General features: G+C 40.3%; 1 protein-coding gene and 1 long non-coding RNA gene across 3 annotated transcripts in view; one reads left to right on the forward strand and one right to left on the reverse strand.

The window, feature by feature from the left end:
• The window catches only part of LOC126248965 (uncharacterized), a 94,859-nt gene that overhangs the window by 43,467 nt on the left and 35,751 nt on the right, over positions 1-15,641 (forward strand). The window contains exon 3 of the long non-coding RNA XR_007545568.1: positions 12,586-12,650. This is a non-coding gene — a long non-coding RNA (uncharacterized LOC126248965). The remainder of the gene's footprint in view (positions 1-12,585; positions 12,651-15,641) is intronic.
• LOC126248963 (leucine-rich repeat-containing protein 40-like) overlaps positions 1-15,641 on the reverse strand; it is a 238,926-nt gene that overhangs the window by 16,562 nt on the left and 206,723 nt on the right. The window lies entirely within an intron of this gene.

A 15,641-nucleotide genomic window follows, 5' to 3' on the forward strand; every position in this document is an offset into this window, starting at 1 on the left:
ACACTCAGAATAATGACATTTTGACTATCAAAATTTTATCAATAAATTGTTCAAGTACTCATAACAAAGTTCCTGAATTTACTGCTCTCCATAGAGTTTGTCGCATTCAAATTATTCTTGGGATGGAGAGCTGGCTGAAACCTGAAGCAGGAAGCAGGAAGCTCTGAAATACTTATCAAGTCATGGAACATACATGGAAAACACAAATTAAACACCACAGGAGGGAAGTGTTCACTGAAGTCCAAAGAAATATTTTCTCTAACGATGTCGATTTTAAGTGGGACTGTGAAGTCATGTGGACATGCATAAGAGGTCTAGGTGGAAAAAAGCTAATTGTAAGATGTTTTTACAAGCCACCCAATTCTGCTGAGACAGTTTTAGAGTCATTCAAAGGAAGTCTACACTTGGTAGTGAGGAAATACTCAGATCATGCAATATCAGTTGGAGATGACAAATCTACTGAGTGCAGACTGGGATGTCTACAGATTCATTGCAGGGGTATGGAGAGGCAGTCTTGCGAAGTACTTTTAAACATGTTTTCCAAAAACTGTTTTCAGCAGCTAGTTCAACAGCCCAATGCAATGGACATATTTTAAACCCTGGAGCTACAAACAAGCCTGAACTACTTGGCAGTGTCACTATAGAGAAAGGGTTTGGTGATCATGTCGTCATCACAGCAACGATGATGATGGTTACTAAAGTTATTAAATCAATCAAGTAGGCTAGGAGAATATTTTTCTAGAAAGAGCATATAATCTGTTGCCAGCATTCCACTCACACAATGAATGGGGGCATCATTTGGTCCCAGTATGATGCAAATAAGACGAATTATGGGCAAAGTTTAAACAGATTGCAGATCATGCTCTGGAATGGTATGAGCTGAATACATGGATTAAGGATGGGAAACATCCACTGTGGTTTAAAAATAAAATTTGGAAAATGCTGAGGAAGCAAGGACTACTGCACTTTGGATTTAAAAAAGAACTCGCAAATGAAGATAGGCAAAAGGTAGTAGAGATTCGTGTCCCTTTAAAAAGAATGTTGTGTGAAGCCTACAACAACTACCACCATCATACCTTAGCAAAAGGTCTATCCAAGCAGCTGAGAAAGTTCTGGTCCTATATAAAATTGCTACGCGGGTTGAAGGCTTCTTCCATTGACTGACCTGGTACAGCAGCAGAAGACAGCAAAAGGAAAGCTAAAGTTTTAAATTTCATGTTCAAGAAATTGTTCATGCATGACGATTGTACAAACATACTGGAATTTAATCATCACATAGTCTCCTGTATGGATGACATAATAACAGGCATCCCTGGTGTAGAGATGCACCTAAAAAAGTTGAAAGCAAATAAGTCACCAGGTCCGGACACATTCCCAATTTGGTTTTATAAAGAGTACTCAGTGGCATTGGCTGCTTGCTTAGCTTGCATCTATCACAAACCACTTACCCAGTGCAAAGTCTCAAGTGACTGGAAAAAAAGTATATATGACTCCTGTATACAAGAACTGTAAAAGAACTGTCCCACAAAATTACAGACCCATATCCTTAACATTCGTATGCTGCAGAATTCTTGCACATATTCTCAATTTGAATACAATGAAGGTCCTCGAGAAGAGCAACAGAAAGATTCGATATTCCCAGATTTCAGAAAAATGTTTGACATGGTGCACCACTGCAGATCTAATGAAGGTACAAGTATACATAATAGGTTCCTGATATGTGAGTGGCTTGAAGATTTCTTAGGGAATAGGATCCCACATATTGTCTTTACTGGCAAACCACTGCGAAGTGCGATATGACCGTTATTCTTCTCTATATACATTCATAACCTGACAGACAGGGTGAGCAGCAGTCTGTGGCTGTTTGCCGATGACGCTGTGGTATATAGGAAGGTGTCATCATTGAGTGACTGTAGGAGGATATAAGATGACTTAGAAAAAATTTCTAGTTGGTATGACAAATGGCACCAAGCTCTAAATGTAACACACATGTAAGTTAATGCAGATAAGCAGGAATAGCAATCCCATAATGTTCAAATATCACATTAGTAGTTTGCTACTTGACACAGTCAGGTCAATTAAATATTTAGGCATAACACTGCCAAGTGATGTGAAATGGAACAAGCATGTAAGGAATGTAGTGGGGAAGGTGAATAGATTACTTTGGTTTACTGGGTCAGTTTTAAGAAAGTGTGGTTCATCTGTAAAGGAGATTGCATATAGAACACTAATGTGACCCATTATTGAGTACTGCTTGTATATCTGGGAACCCCATCAGGTTGGAATGAAAGAAGACATCAAAGCAATTCAAAGGCTAGATTTGTTACCGGGAAGTTCAGTCAACATTCAAGTATTGTGGAGATGCTTCATGAACTCAAATGGTAATGGGAATCCCTGAAGGAATGATGACATTCTTTTCGAGGAACTCTGTTGCGAAAATTCTGAGAAGAGAAAATTTTGAGGACTGGCATTTGAAGCTGACTGCAGAATGATCCTACTGCTGCCAGTGTAAATTTCACATAAGGACCATGAACATAACGAGTTATTAAGGCTCGTATGGAGGCATACAGACAGTTGTTTTTCTCTCGCTCTACTATTTGTGAGTGGAACAGGAAGGGAAATGATTAGTAGTGGTATCAAACAGAACAAATTCCAAAAGATTGTAAAAAATGTGTTAATTCACACGTTACACAAAAAGGGAGACAGAACAGATGTAAATAAATTCTGAGGAATTTCCCTTATATTAGTTGCATACAAAATTTTATCCCAGTTTCTTCTCAATAAAGCACAGAAACAACTTGAACCTACAACTGGAGAGTATTGGGCAAGATTCAGACCAGGCTATTGGTGTCCAGAGAAAATCTTGAATCTAAAGCTAATTCTGTGACATCAGAGTATTTGTAGCAATAATTTAGTCTCCACAATTGTTGACTTAAAAAGAGCCTATGACTCTGTTGACAGCAAATCACTCTTTCAAGTATTAACAGGACAAGGTCTAGATCTGAAAACACTTGCAAACATAAAACAGATGCTGACAGGCAATAATTTCAAGATTAAATTTAAACTCAAAATGGGAATAAGACATGGATATGAGCTCTCTCTGTTACTTTTCAATTGTGTCCTTGAGAAAGTGAAATGAGAATGATGCCAACAGGAATCAATCCTCAAAACTGACCAACCAATTACTTTATACAGAAGCAAGTTATCTACAGATTGTCTACAATTTGTAGATGATTTAGCAATATTACCCACGACATTTCATCAGCCCAAAATTGAAAGTAACTGCAAGAGACAGGCGGTCTCCAGATATCCTGAAAAGCCAGAATACTTAATATGTAACAAACATTTGTAAAATTTCCATATTCTGGCCCTAGATGGGGCAACTGGGTCTGATTGACTGCTGTGTTATCTTCTGCCAATGGTGTCGTCAGATGCAGTATGGAGTGGCATGTAGTCAGCACACCACTCTCCTGGCTGATGTTGGGTTTTTGACCTAGGAACCCTTACTAATTTGTTGAGTAGCTCCTCAGTTGGCCTCAAAAGGCAGAGTTCTACCACAAATGAAAAATCCCTGGCAGTACCAGAAATCTAATCTGAGTCCCCTACATAGCAGTAAGCCATGATGATCACTCAGCTACGGACGCAGACAATATACAACAAACAAGCACTAAAATTCATGGAGATGAAATATGACATGATTAAAAACAAGTTCCAGAATTTAAAAATCTTTTTGTAACCATTCAAGAAAAATAATGGAACAAAATTAGATGCCAAAAGATGAAGACTGCATATTAATTTACCCAAAATATCTGTAACAAATGCATCACCAAGAACATAAAACTAAGATATTACAATACAGTAATTAAACCAGAATGCCTCTAATGCTCAGATCAGGATTTTGAACAAGAAAATAGACATTGGAAACACTGAGAAAAGGGAATGCAAAATGGTAAGAAACATTTTAGGTCCAAAACTTTTAGACGAAAATACCAAATGACAGGCAAACAGGAAATCAAACAATACACAAATATCGATAGTGCCATTTGAAAACCTATCTTAAAATTCTATGGACACTCTACAAGAATGAACCCACACAGACTTACAAAAACAAACAGCTCAGTGTAAAGTCAAAACAGACACGATGAAATGGATTGGCAAGGACAAAAATGATATGAAATTGGTAGAACTTACAACAGAAGATATTCAACACTACAAAATTTGGCCCAAACTTCACAAATGGCAAGTTAACCAAGAGAAAAAAACCAAACAGCAACAACATGGTCTGAAGAGAGAAAAGAAAGCCATAGGAAAAGAGTGAAAGAAATATGGGCACAAAGGAAGGCAAATGGCCACCTCTAATTACTTTCTGTAGTACTAATGGGCTTATTTGTAAACAATAAAAAAGAAAATAGTCCATATTATGCATGGGAAATTTTTCTTTTTACACACAGCACTGATATATCATGGAAATGAAATGGTATTGATGTACACCTTACAAGGACGGAAACCCTCCAAACAATGAGATTAATTAAGTGGTTATAAAATGTAGCAGTTGAGGTCTCTGTTAGAATGGCAAAAGAAAAGCTGTTGAATGTAACTCATTAATAACAAAAGCAAACATATGGCAAGTACAAATTATCACAGGAATTTTTATACATTTACAATCTAATATGTTCTTGAAAGCAACAGATTACTCTTATTTCCTTTCTTTCACAACCTCCCACCCTCAATTATCTGCTTCTTTGTACATTAGCCTTCTCTCCCTCAATCTCAATACTTTTGTTTCCCTCATTTTATTTTATTGTTTTATTATCTTTCCCTTTTTATATTTTATCTCCCACTCATTCCTTTCTGAGACCGCTTTTGCTTCTGATTTGTTTTCCTTTCCTTTCTATTTATTTGAATGCTCATTTTTGCATCCCCTCCCATTCAGTTCCACTTTTCTCCTAAGATTAGTTTTGCATTCACTTTTGATTTTGTTCATTTGCATCTTTCCTCATTGATCATATGTGAGTAATTTATTTTTTAAATTTTACTTTCCACATTTGACTGATAAATCACTTACAGCACAATATTAGAAGTACTACAGTGTTTGAAAATGTGGGTTCCAGTGTTTACTTGTACACTGAAATGAATCTTCAACTTTTGTAGTCCTCAGTAGCATATAATATTATGGTTTGTTGATAAGTATTACTTTGGGAATGTCTAATGTGAACAAGTGAAATGAGAAAACTCAATTTCAAATGGTACTTACCAGCAGAAGAACAGCTGTAACAAAAAGACTAGAACACCTCATGTAGATCTATATCCATAAAATCTAGGAGTAGAGCTTCAAATTATTTCAATATCGCAGAAAGTGCCACAAGTGTTTATAAGCTATATACACAACATCCTAAATGTAAACTAAATAGTATAGACAAAATATAGTATGAACAAAAATATGTACATATTCCAGGCCACTGAAGATCGCATGCAAAGAATAAAGGCCAAATGCTAGTGGCACAAAAATGGTGTTTCATTGAGTTATGATTAGATGGTCACAAAAATAATAATTACCAATGTACTGAAATAACTGAAATGAATATTCATGATAGCTGAGCAACAGACTTGCACTCAAACTTGGCTTCTTGTCTTTAATAGGCTACTTACACCCATGCGTACCTCATGGGCTAGTTCAAAGCCTTAACATGTTGTGCTCCATACCACAACTTCTTACATTCCAGAGAACCCTTTCTGTGTATCTTGCTGGACTAGCACAGCTAGGAAAAATAATACAGTAGTGTAATAACTTAATATGGTAGTCTAATAACTTACCCACTGCATAGAGTGTGGTCCCTAAATGAAATATTCACTCTGAATCAAAATGTGCACTGAAAGAGATCTGCCACAGTACTAAAATTCGTGAATTTTTTAAACTAATTATGCATGTGTATGCGTGTGTGTGTGGGGGGGAGGGGGTTAAGATTACACTTAGTTGCTTTATAAAAGTATGGAAAATTCAGATTTGAAGTTTGTTGCCCATGAGGTCATTAGCACAAGCTCCAAATGAACAGGGATGGGGAAGGGAAATGGCAATGTCATTTTTAAAGGAGCCATCCCAGAATTTTCCATTAGAAATTTAGAGTAACCAAGGAAAATCTTAACATAGTGGGGTTGGATGGTTAGCTCGACCTTGGTCCTACCAAATGCGAGTCTATTGTCTTACCACTGCACCATGTCACCTAATACATGCATGTGTGTTGACACTTGACTCTGAGGTAGCTGTTTCAAATTCTGGTAGTGAAAAAGGCTTATCATCATTATTTCGCTAGCAAGGATAGGAGAGGTGGTGGAATAAAGTTCCTGATTATCAGACCTTGCACCAATATATGACGTAAATCCCAAATCTCTCCACAGTGTCCAACGAAGAGAGGGAACATAACATTACTGAGGGGGATTGGTATGTTAGATGGGGATGTAAAGCTCAGAGGACACACTTCATGCTATTTGGGAGCATTATGTCACATGTGGACATTAGACTGTACCCTCTCCCTTCTGTCCCAACAACAGCTACAGCAACAATGATGACAACAATAACACAAACCTGACACTAAACTTTATGTTCACTCTTCACTGTTACTTAAATCTAATAGATACACTTAAGAAACATCACTAATACCTCACAAAGGAAAGACATGATGGTATGTGAAGAAAGACAACCTTTACAATTAAATGACTCAACATAGCCCGTCTCCCATCCAACAACTCAATATGAGTTTGAATTTTAACTATCCATGCTAATAATAAGAATCACTTATTTTGGCAAGATATCGATAAAGATATTGAGCACAACCTCTCCAATAGCCGTCCTTGCAAGCAACACCAAGTAGCTTCAGCCAGGAAGTACTTCCAGTGGCATCCACCTATACAGCCATGCCCACGAATTCATTTGTACCTTTCAGGCCCCTTCATAGGTACACAATGGCTCATCCTCAAAAATACATATAGTAAATTTCCATATGGCTCAAGCACGTGGTCCATAACTGCAGCAAAAACTAGTCAAACTCTGGTTCGAATCTTCTTCATTCAGTGTTTATCAGTTGTGATCATCATGGACAATTGTCCCTAATTTTATTTCATTAACTTCTAATGGTTTTTTGAAACAAATAGTATTCAGCACCATTCCATCCTGCTTCTAACAGCATGGTAGAACAGTTTCTGCACACTTTTAAAACACAAATGGCCAAGCAAAAGTAAGAATACAATATAGAAGATGCTCTCACACTGTTCCTTGCTTCAAATCAGTTCACAACCTTATGATGGATCAGCTCATCTGAGTAGCTCCATAGTCACCCTCAGTGGATCAACCTGTCAATAGTTAAACCAGTCACCCACAGCGACCCACTGCCAGTAGACTGCCCCCATTATTTTAGGCTCCACAAGAACGTTTGAAAGACAGTGATCAACAGGGGCAAACACAAGTGAGTTCCATCACAGATTTTGTTCCTTTTGGCCCAATCCATGGTAGAGATCCAGCTACAAAATGAGACTATAAGCAGAAAACACACTGTCCTTGTACAGACTCAGGCGTCACCATTCACAACTCCTCCACATTTTCTTTTCCACAGATGCCACATCAATCCCCTAGCTGCTGGAGCAGGAGCAACCTCAGCCTCCAGGACAGAGATACACCCACGATGGAGGCCCCCATTCCAAAGGATGTTCACATCAAGGGATTCAGGAACCACCACCAGAGGACACAACCACTGCAACAGGAATACAGGGAAAAGGGGGGGGGGGGGGTTATGCTATGTCCTGCAATCTGTCTATCCGCAATATGGACACCACTAGTGGGCTGCCTTAGCCCATGTTCCCTGCCAGCTTCACAACACAGATTAAATCTACAGTATATTAGCAGTAGGCCACTTATGCCCACTTCCAGCCCGACATTTCTGCACATCGTCTGGATGGAAACGTACTTCAGCCTGCTGGGTACATAAGATCAGGCACAGCCTCCAGGAGGCTGGTTTCAGTTCATGTTCACGGCAATCACTAAGGTAGGCCAGGATGCTCAGTTCTGCTTCGCACCATCATTATGCCTACAATACTTCATGCAGGGCGCAGCCCTCACGGACGGCGCCCTACAGCCATACGGGATAATTCCCACGGAGCTGTTGCCGTGACAGTAAGCTTTGTGTTTGTTAATCCTGTGATCGCAAATAACCATTCAGGTTTTTTTTGTTTTTTTTTTTTTTTTTTTTGGGGGGGGGGGGGGGGGGGGGGGAATGTCATTGTGACTTACTGCAGTTAATAAAGTGTATGCTTTGTGACATGAGATTACTCTTTTAACACAGGAAGCAACTGTGTATAAAAAATATGATAGAAAAGTGGCAACAACACTGTGCCTACTCATGTTACTGTATGTTGTTGTAGTTGACTTCTCTTTCCTCACCTGCCTTGAGGTGACAAGCATAAAGGTATCTGTGTTCATACTGTTAGTAGGGTTTTTTTGTGATCTTCTCCCATCTGCCATACAGGGTACTGATCATGAGACTGTTTTCATGTGTGTTTCATTGTTCTTGCTACAACTTAGTTTGCTGGAGTAGTGTTTTGTTTCTCTCATTGGTTGAGAGGTTTTCAAGCATATTTATTTTTGCTCATGTGTTGAATCTTTTTAATGAGATAGGTTATTCATGCTTTCGGTGTTGACATAATCTGTATTCCGTGGTGTTAGTAACATTCTACAAATCCTGCGACGGTATCTGTGTCACACTGGTTGTCTTTCACCCGTGTATTGTCGCCGGGGAAATTCTCTAATTGGTGCTTTTTGTCTGTACTGTTTTCACTAGTTAGTGCCTTTTTTGTACTTCTGAGAGAATTAAAGTTCCAAGACTGGCAGTGTATTTTCGCCTACGGTTTGAGTTTCCTCATCCCATGCCTGTCCCATCAATGGAGCTGTCTTTGTCTCATATCATTCTGTCACCAGAGTAGCAAATTCAGACGTCGTTACAGGGCGTACTTCAGCTCACTCGAGTATCTGCTACTACAACCACGTCTCAGTACACCATTCCCACATCTGTGTCACTTTTTCGTGTGCTTAACAGTCAGAAAGAAGAATTGGAGCTCTATATCAACAGTTGGAGTTTGATTTTATGGTCTTGGGCATCAATAGTATGCAATGCATTCCTCATTTTATTGCCAGAGCAGACGCAGAAATTTTTCATTTGTGTTGTCAGTTTTCCCCCATCTCGCACCAGGAGGATAACGACTGTAAACTCGATGTCGTGCCGTGCAGCTCTCTGTGTCTGTACAGCAGCAGTAGCACCACTCTCACCCTCGTCTGTGGTGCCATTAGACACCACCTCTCTCTTTGTCGGACTTGACAGCCCTGACCCTGTTACGGCTGGCCCTCCTCCTGGCATCACTCCAGTTTGCATCATCCCCGTCTGGGCAACCCTAGTGTCATCGCCAAGCCTGTCTGCAACAACACCAGCCCCGGTATTAGTCCAGAGATCGCCGGCCCTCGTACAGTCGGCCGTGCTGTTGACACCACTGCCAGCCATCTCGTACATCCTGTCACTGTCGGCCCTGTCTCGACCAAATCTTATGCAGTTGCCAGCCATCTTCCAGCTGGCTGTCAAGTCGTCGTCAGGCCTGTCTGCAACGTTGTCCATCCCTTTGTCAGTCTTCTGGCCACTACACCTACTACAGCCAATCCTCCTGACACTGCCAGCTCTTATCAGTATGTTCAAAGCCGGCCCTGCTGTGGCCGGTCCTCTCGCCACCACCAGTGCTGCCGCCACCGGTGCTGCTGCCACCACCGTTGCAGCTGGCCCAGTCGTTTCCACTGGTGTTGCCGCAGCTGTTCCAGTTGTGGTTGCCAATCCGGCCACTGGTCTCACCGTAAACTGCCTATTTCCACTGCCAGCCCAATGTTTCTGGTGTGTGGTGTTGCCTAACCGTCATCCGTAAGTGCCAGTCCTCCAGCAACTGTCTATTCGTACAAGACGGGCATTACGTGTCACAACCCTGTGCTGTACACAACCGTTTTAATATGTCATTTGTTCCAGCCTCCACCACAGGCAACAGCTATGCTTCTGAGCAGTGCACACACACAAAGAAACCAGTGGCACTGCTAGTGAAGAACAAACACTGTACACACACATCATGTGAACAGAAACGCAGTTCTGCGTGGTGGGTATGTAAGGCCTGGCACAGCCTCTGGCAGTACGGTTTCAGTTTGGGTTGCAATTTGACTTCCAGTACAATGCAGTGCAATAGGTGAGACACGCCAGGAAATTCCACTGCGCTTCGCACCACTGTCGTGCCTACGCAACTCGATGCAGCACGGTCCCTCGTGGGTGCTGCTCTACAGCCGTACGGGATGACGCTTCCCGCAGGTCTATTACTATGACGGCACACTTTGTATTTGTCAATTCAGTGATCACGAATCGTCTTTCGATAGTTGTTTTGGAACAAAAGTCATTGTGACTTTCTGCAGTTAATAAAGTGTCTGTATAGCAATGTGCAATTCATCTTTTAACATAGAAAGCAACCACATATAAAGAGCAGGACAGAAAAGAATCGTATACGGCCCACCAAAATAGACCAGTCCATTTTCAAGTTAGATTCGAGTGAACACGACAGAAATATGCAGTGTCAGCTTCATCATCCACGGCTTTTGCTTCTTTACATGTGGTGCTACACGCACGAGACTATTTGCTTCCGCTGATCACATATCCGCAAGAACACCAAGCGAGTATCGACCCTCCAGACCTGTATCTATGGGGCTGTCCGATCACAGAGTGGCCAGCTCCAACTGCAGCACCAACCAAGGAGGGTTACCACAACAGCAGCACAATTAGCTGCCAGCAGTTTCAGCCGGAGCCATCACCTCCACCAGCCTCGGCCTCAAGTGGACAGTGAACTCCTGGGATGGCATACATTGGTCAAACTTTGATTTTGTGATAGTGCCCAGTAACTGTTATCACTGATAGATGCCAAACCAGACTTACGTCAGAATAATTTCAGTGTTGTCCATTATCTCTGATGAACTAGTAACTTCAGAGACTTCCAGTTTCTTTTGTGAAACAAAAATCAAAAAGATTACAATTTGTGTGTGTTTAGACTTTGTGGAATTGCATCTCTGAGGACACTGTCATGAATGACTTCATTTCGTGTTTTTGTAATAAATCGTTATTTATTAGTACTTCCTGGGAATCTTATTTGCATGCATGTACACACTCTCTTCGCTACACATGTGGTACTCAGTAAACAGCATAAATGTCACGGAAGCAGGATTTATATTTGTTAGAGGAGGAACTTCTTGTGAGGACATGTTTATAAACAGGATTATGAGGTAGTTGCAGGAGAGGAAAGCTTGAGAAAAGTTATTGGTATAGGAACTGAGGGATTTGGTGTTGGAGCAGACATGTTTACCATGAATACCTGGGTAGGTGCTATGGGTTTATTGAAATAAATCAATAAAAACACAAAACAGATGCAAGGTCATGGGTATTGACAGTGCAGAATCCAGAGAATTATCCTTGGCTGCTGAAGTCCAAAGCACAAGTAGTTGACAACATATACACTTCATTTGTGTAGTAGTACTAGGGTGCACCATTACAGTCAGAGCAGTAACATCCAAAATAATGTAGTTTTTGCAAAGGGGGTAATGTGAAGACAGAGACTGGCTCACTTTCTTTTTCAGGGAAGTTTGTTTCCATGGTTGCTGAGTCTTGTATGGCCTTTTCTGGGAGCAGAAACAGTAACTGTGACACTGGATCGATGGCCAGTGTGAGGTCAGCACACAGGAAGGATGGGCCACAGAGGGGTTTTGATGATTATAGCAACCAGAGCCCTCTGTATGAAACTGACAGTGTTGCAGCAAGCAGCAGCATGTCAGTACCAAAGACGCTGCAGCTGCTGCCTGGAGAGGCCACTGAGGGTTATCTCATTGGTGGATGAAGAAGCCTGGTGCCTGTCAAGCCTGTGAGTCCCTATTCTGGTGGCAATGGGCCACAGTACTGCAAAGTCATAGATGATATACCCAGAACTGCAGTGGCTGGAGCAGTGCAGTTAGAGCTCTCTCTCGTGGCTCCACTGGTGGAAGATTTGAATCAAACCTGACGCTGCTGCTGGGTGCTGTCTGTGGCAGGGCTCTGCTGTTTTCCCCTTTGGCGGGGTCTGGCAGTACACTCTTCCATCGACTGCTTGTGGTAGGTCCTTCTGATGGTTTGCGTTATATACAGTCTGAGCTCATGGGTCTGGGACACCCAAGCTAAGACCCAGCTCAACTGATGGCTGAATATCCTCAAATATACTTGAGAGTTGAAGCTGTGGCGGGTGGTCATGCTCAGACATAAACAACAACAGTTGCAGACAATTACAAAATGTTTTGGATGCACTGAAGTACTTTCTAAAATTTCCGGATAGTGTTTGTTTAATACTGTTGTTATAAGTATCATGATTTTCTGGGTTTTCATTTGTTTAGTGTCTTCCATTATTTAAAAACTATGTCCAGTGAATATTGGTGGTGTGATTACAAGCTTGTGTTAATGTCTGCTCTCCATCTAATCTTTATGTGTTGTTTTCAATTCATTACAGTTCGTTACACAATTTCCTGATACTGTCAGTTTTGCCTGGAAATCAGCTGAACAGTTCACCGAAAGGTAAGTTTTACTGATTATTACTTTATAATAGTTTAAGTTTACTGTAAGAGTAGGATCATGAGTGACAAATGTGGATGCTGTCATAGGTTAATTGGTATGGGAGAAACACGGTAGGATTGTGGGTTGGTGTTCACTGGGGAGAATGTAGCAGGGTAGCCTAAAAAGTATCAGATTAGGCTCTTCTATGGAGTTGAGTATTATGTAGTTCAGACAAGAAAATCTTTGAACAGGGGCAAAAGATTTGTGCCCTTCATGTGGAATTACAGATGACGTATTTTGAATTAGGTGGGATGAAGAGAGACAATGGGAGCTGGAAAAAAGTGCCAAGTAATTGGCAGAAGGGGAAGACCTCAGAAATCACATTTCAAATTCTGGTTAGCAATCAGTTTGACTCGGTACCTGAAGTAGGAGAAGACCCTCAACCAGTTTTTGAGCAAAGTACAGTGCAGCAGACTTGTAGAACTATATTTAACACTAGGTCAGTAGAAAAATCATGTAGAAAGAAAAAGGGCCTTGTGCAGTAATTTTGGTGTTGAAGATAAGATACTTTTAGTAGGAGCAGCAGCTTAGAATATAACATTAAAGGTGACCTGGAGGAAATAGGAGCAGCAACAGCACACAGTTGTGTATGATTTGTGGAGGTTTTGCAGTGACATGACCAGCAATGGGATATCATAGCTATTGACCATGTGAACAAAGAGCTGAGTGGATTGTTTGTGATGGAAACAAGGTTTCATACCTGTGTCATGCCTGTTGCTGCAGTTGTGAGACAGGAATACACAAATCTTGGCCTGCACCTGAATAGGCGGGGAAGGAAGGATTAGCTGGGCATCTTGCGGAAAGTGTAATGGGCACTACAAGCACACAACAGGAAATCCCTGTGACTACTGGAGTCAAAGGGGCAGATATTTTTAGGTTAGAGTCAGTTACAGTCAGTCAGTATTGAAAGAAATTAGAGCAGAAAAGGGCAACAATATATGTAGCAGTATCAAGAAAAATAAAATAAATTTGACTCATCACAACGAGATAGATGAGATTCTTGTATGCTTATATGATCTGTGCCTCTCTGAACGCCATGTAACCACAGGATTGGACTATTTAAATATCAGGGACTACAGAGTAGCATCATTTTCATGCAGAAATATCACAGAAAGAGGAGGAGTTGCAACACGTGTAAAAGTCGAACACTAAGTCAAAAACACTGAAACAAATTGTTTTTGTGTTGATCAGAACCTAGAAGCATGTGCTTGTGAGCCGTTACTGTACAATACTTCTCTTATAATTTTAGCAGTCTACAAATCCCCTCAAGAAAATTTTCAGGTACTTATGAGAAATCTAGATGCATTATTGAGCCACATGTCAGACAAGAAGAAACAGTTAGTAAATAGTTTTCACTGGTATTGAGTCACAGTCACACAATATTTTTTGAAAGAATAAACTGCCATTTGACTGTGTATTACTATATTTAGCTTCTGTACTATACAGATTTCAGTATTTATGCCATTCTCAAGTACAATGCTTAAAGTTGCTAGACCATTATTATGTCATACCTGTTAAGGCAGTCCAAAGCAGGTAAACAAGACTAAAAAAAATGTCTCTTCAAGTCCAGGTGAAAATAATTCTGCAAATTTAGTAGAATGATTATTCAAGTTTTGGAATGAGAAACTATCAAGCCATTAATTTTATCTTACACTGAAAACCTGAAAGCATCAAAGGCATCAGGGTACATATATTATCAATATTATTGGTTTCACTGAGCAGTAGAGAAGCTAAACTAATGTAAGTTTGCTCATCAATTAGTTAAACTGATGCATGGTGTTGATTTGAAAATTTATTAGCCTAGCTATGATTGGTAGCAAAATTCACAACTTATGGGGCTTGTATCCCATAGCATTCCATACTGTAATTAATTCATTTATATGAAAATGATTTAACTATGAACTGCTATGAATATTTATTCCTATTGCAGGCATTATTTCAATGGGCTCTATTATGGCAATAGTTATATCACAAATTCTGATGCGAGCACTCCTGCAAGCAATGTTGCATAAAACAGTGAGGACAAGACTTCAAACATCAACAGGAATGTAGGTGCAATGCTGTTAAACAGGAATCATTCAACAGAAGATATGACATCCAGAAATACTGGGCAAGATGGTGATGATAATGTGGCAGGGGTCAAAGGGCCACCAGCTGTGTGAGAAAGCCAGTCTGCCAAAGGGGCCCCCAGGACCCACATTACAGCAGTTTTAATGTGGTTACATAAAACTGATCTTTTATATGCTGATCTGTTGAGGATGACACTTCAAATCATTGAACAATTTTCACTACTGCTGGCAGTATGATGTGACAGGTTACTCACACAACTACCATCCATAGATCTGATGATGATCTACTTTGACCAAAACTAATTACATCACAAAAATAAATGTGCAACTGAGATAGAAAAATAAACAATAAAATTTTAAATCCTGTTTAACTGTTAATACTTTGTCCAACAATGGAGCAAAAGATTTAATAGCTGTAGAGAGAACACTCCTATTGCAGGCAAAGTGCACCTACCCTTCACAGATGAGTGTGTCTGCATACGATTGTGTGCAGGCAGAGTTTGTGTCTACAAGCTAACAATGACAGCTAAGGCCGTATAAATCAACTACCGAAGTTTTTTATCGTCGTGACAGTAATTCATGTCAGTTAAATCCTAACCTAGTGGCTACCGTGTGCACGTGTGTAATGCAATGAGTAGATGATCTGTCAAGTTTCTGTAAAGGATAACATACCAGGATCAAGTCTGGAAAGAATTTATGCAAAATGTACAAAACTTCTGGAGGGGAAAAGAACAAGAAAATTGCACCATGCTGCTCTGGCCAATTTACCTTGAAGGCCTCAAAATCTGTCATAAGTGTTGCAATAAATATCACATTTCAGTGTAGCTACATTAAATGGAGTAAAAGTTGAAAGAATTACTTGCTACATTGTTTTCTGCAACTG

The sequence above is a fragment of the Schistocerca nitens genome, chromosome 3 (assembly GCF_023898315.1).
Source record: "Schistocerca nitens isolate TAMUIC-IGC-003100 chromosome 3, iqSchNite1.1, whole genome shotgun sequence".
Classification (NCBI taxonomy): domain Eukaryota; kingdom Metazoa; phylum Arthropoda; class Insecta; order Orthoptera; family Acrididae; genus Schistocerca; species Schistocerca nitens.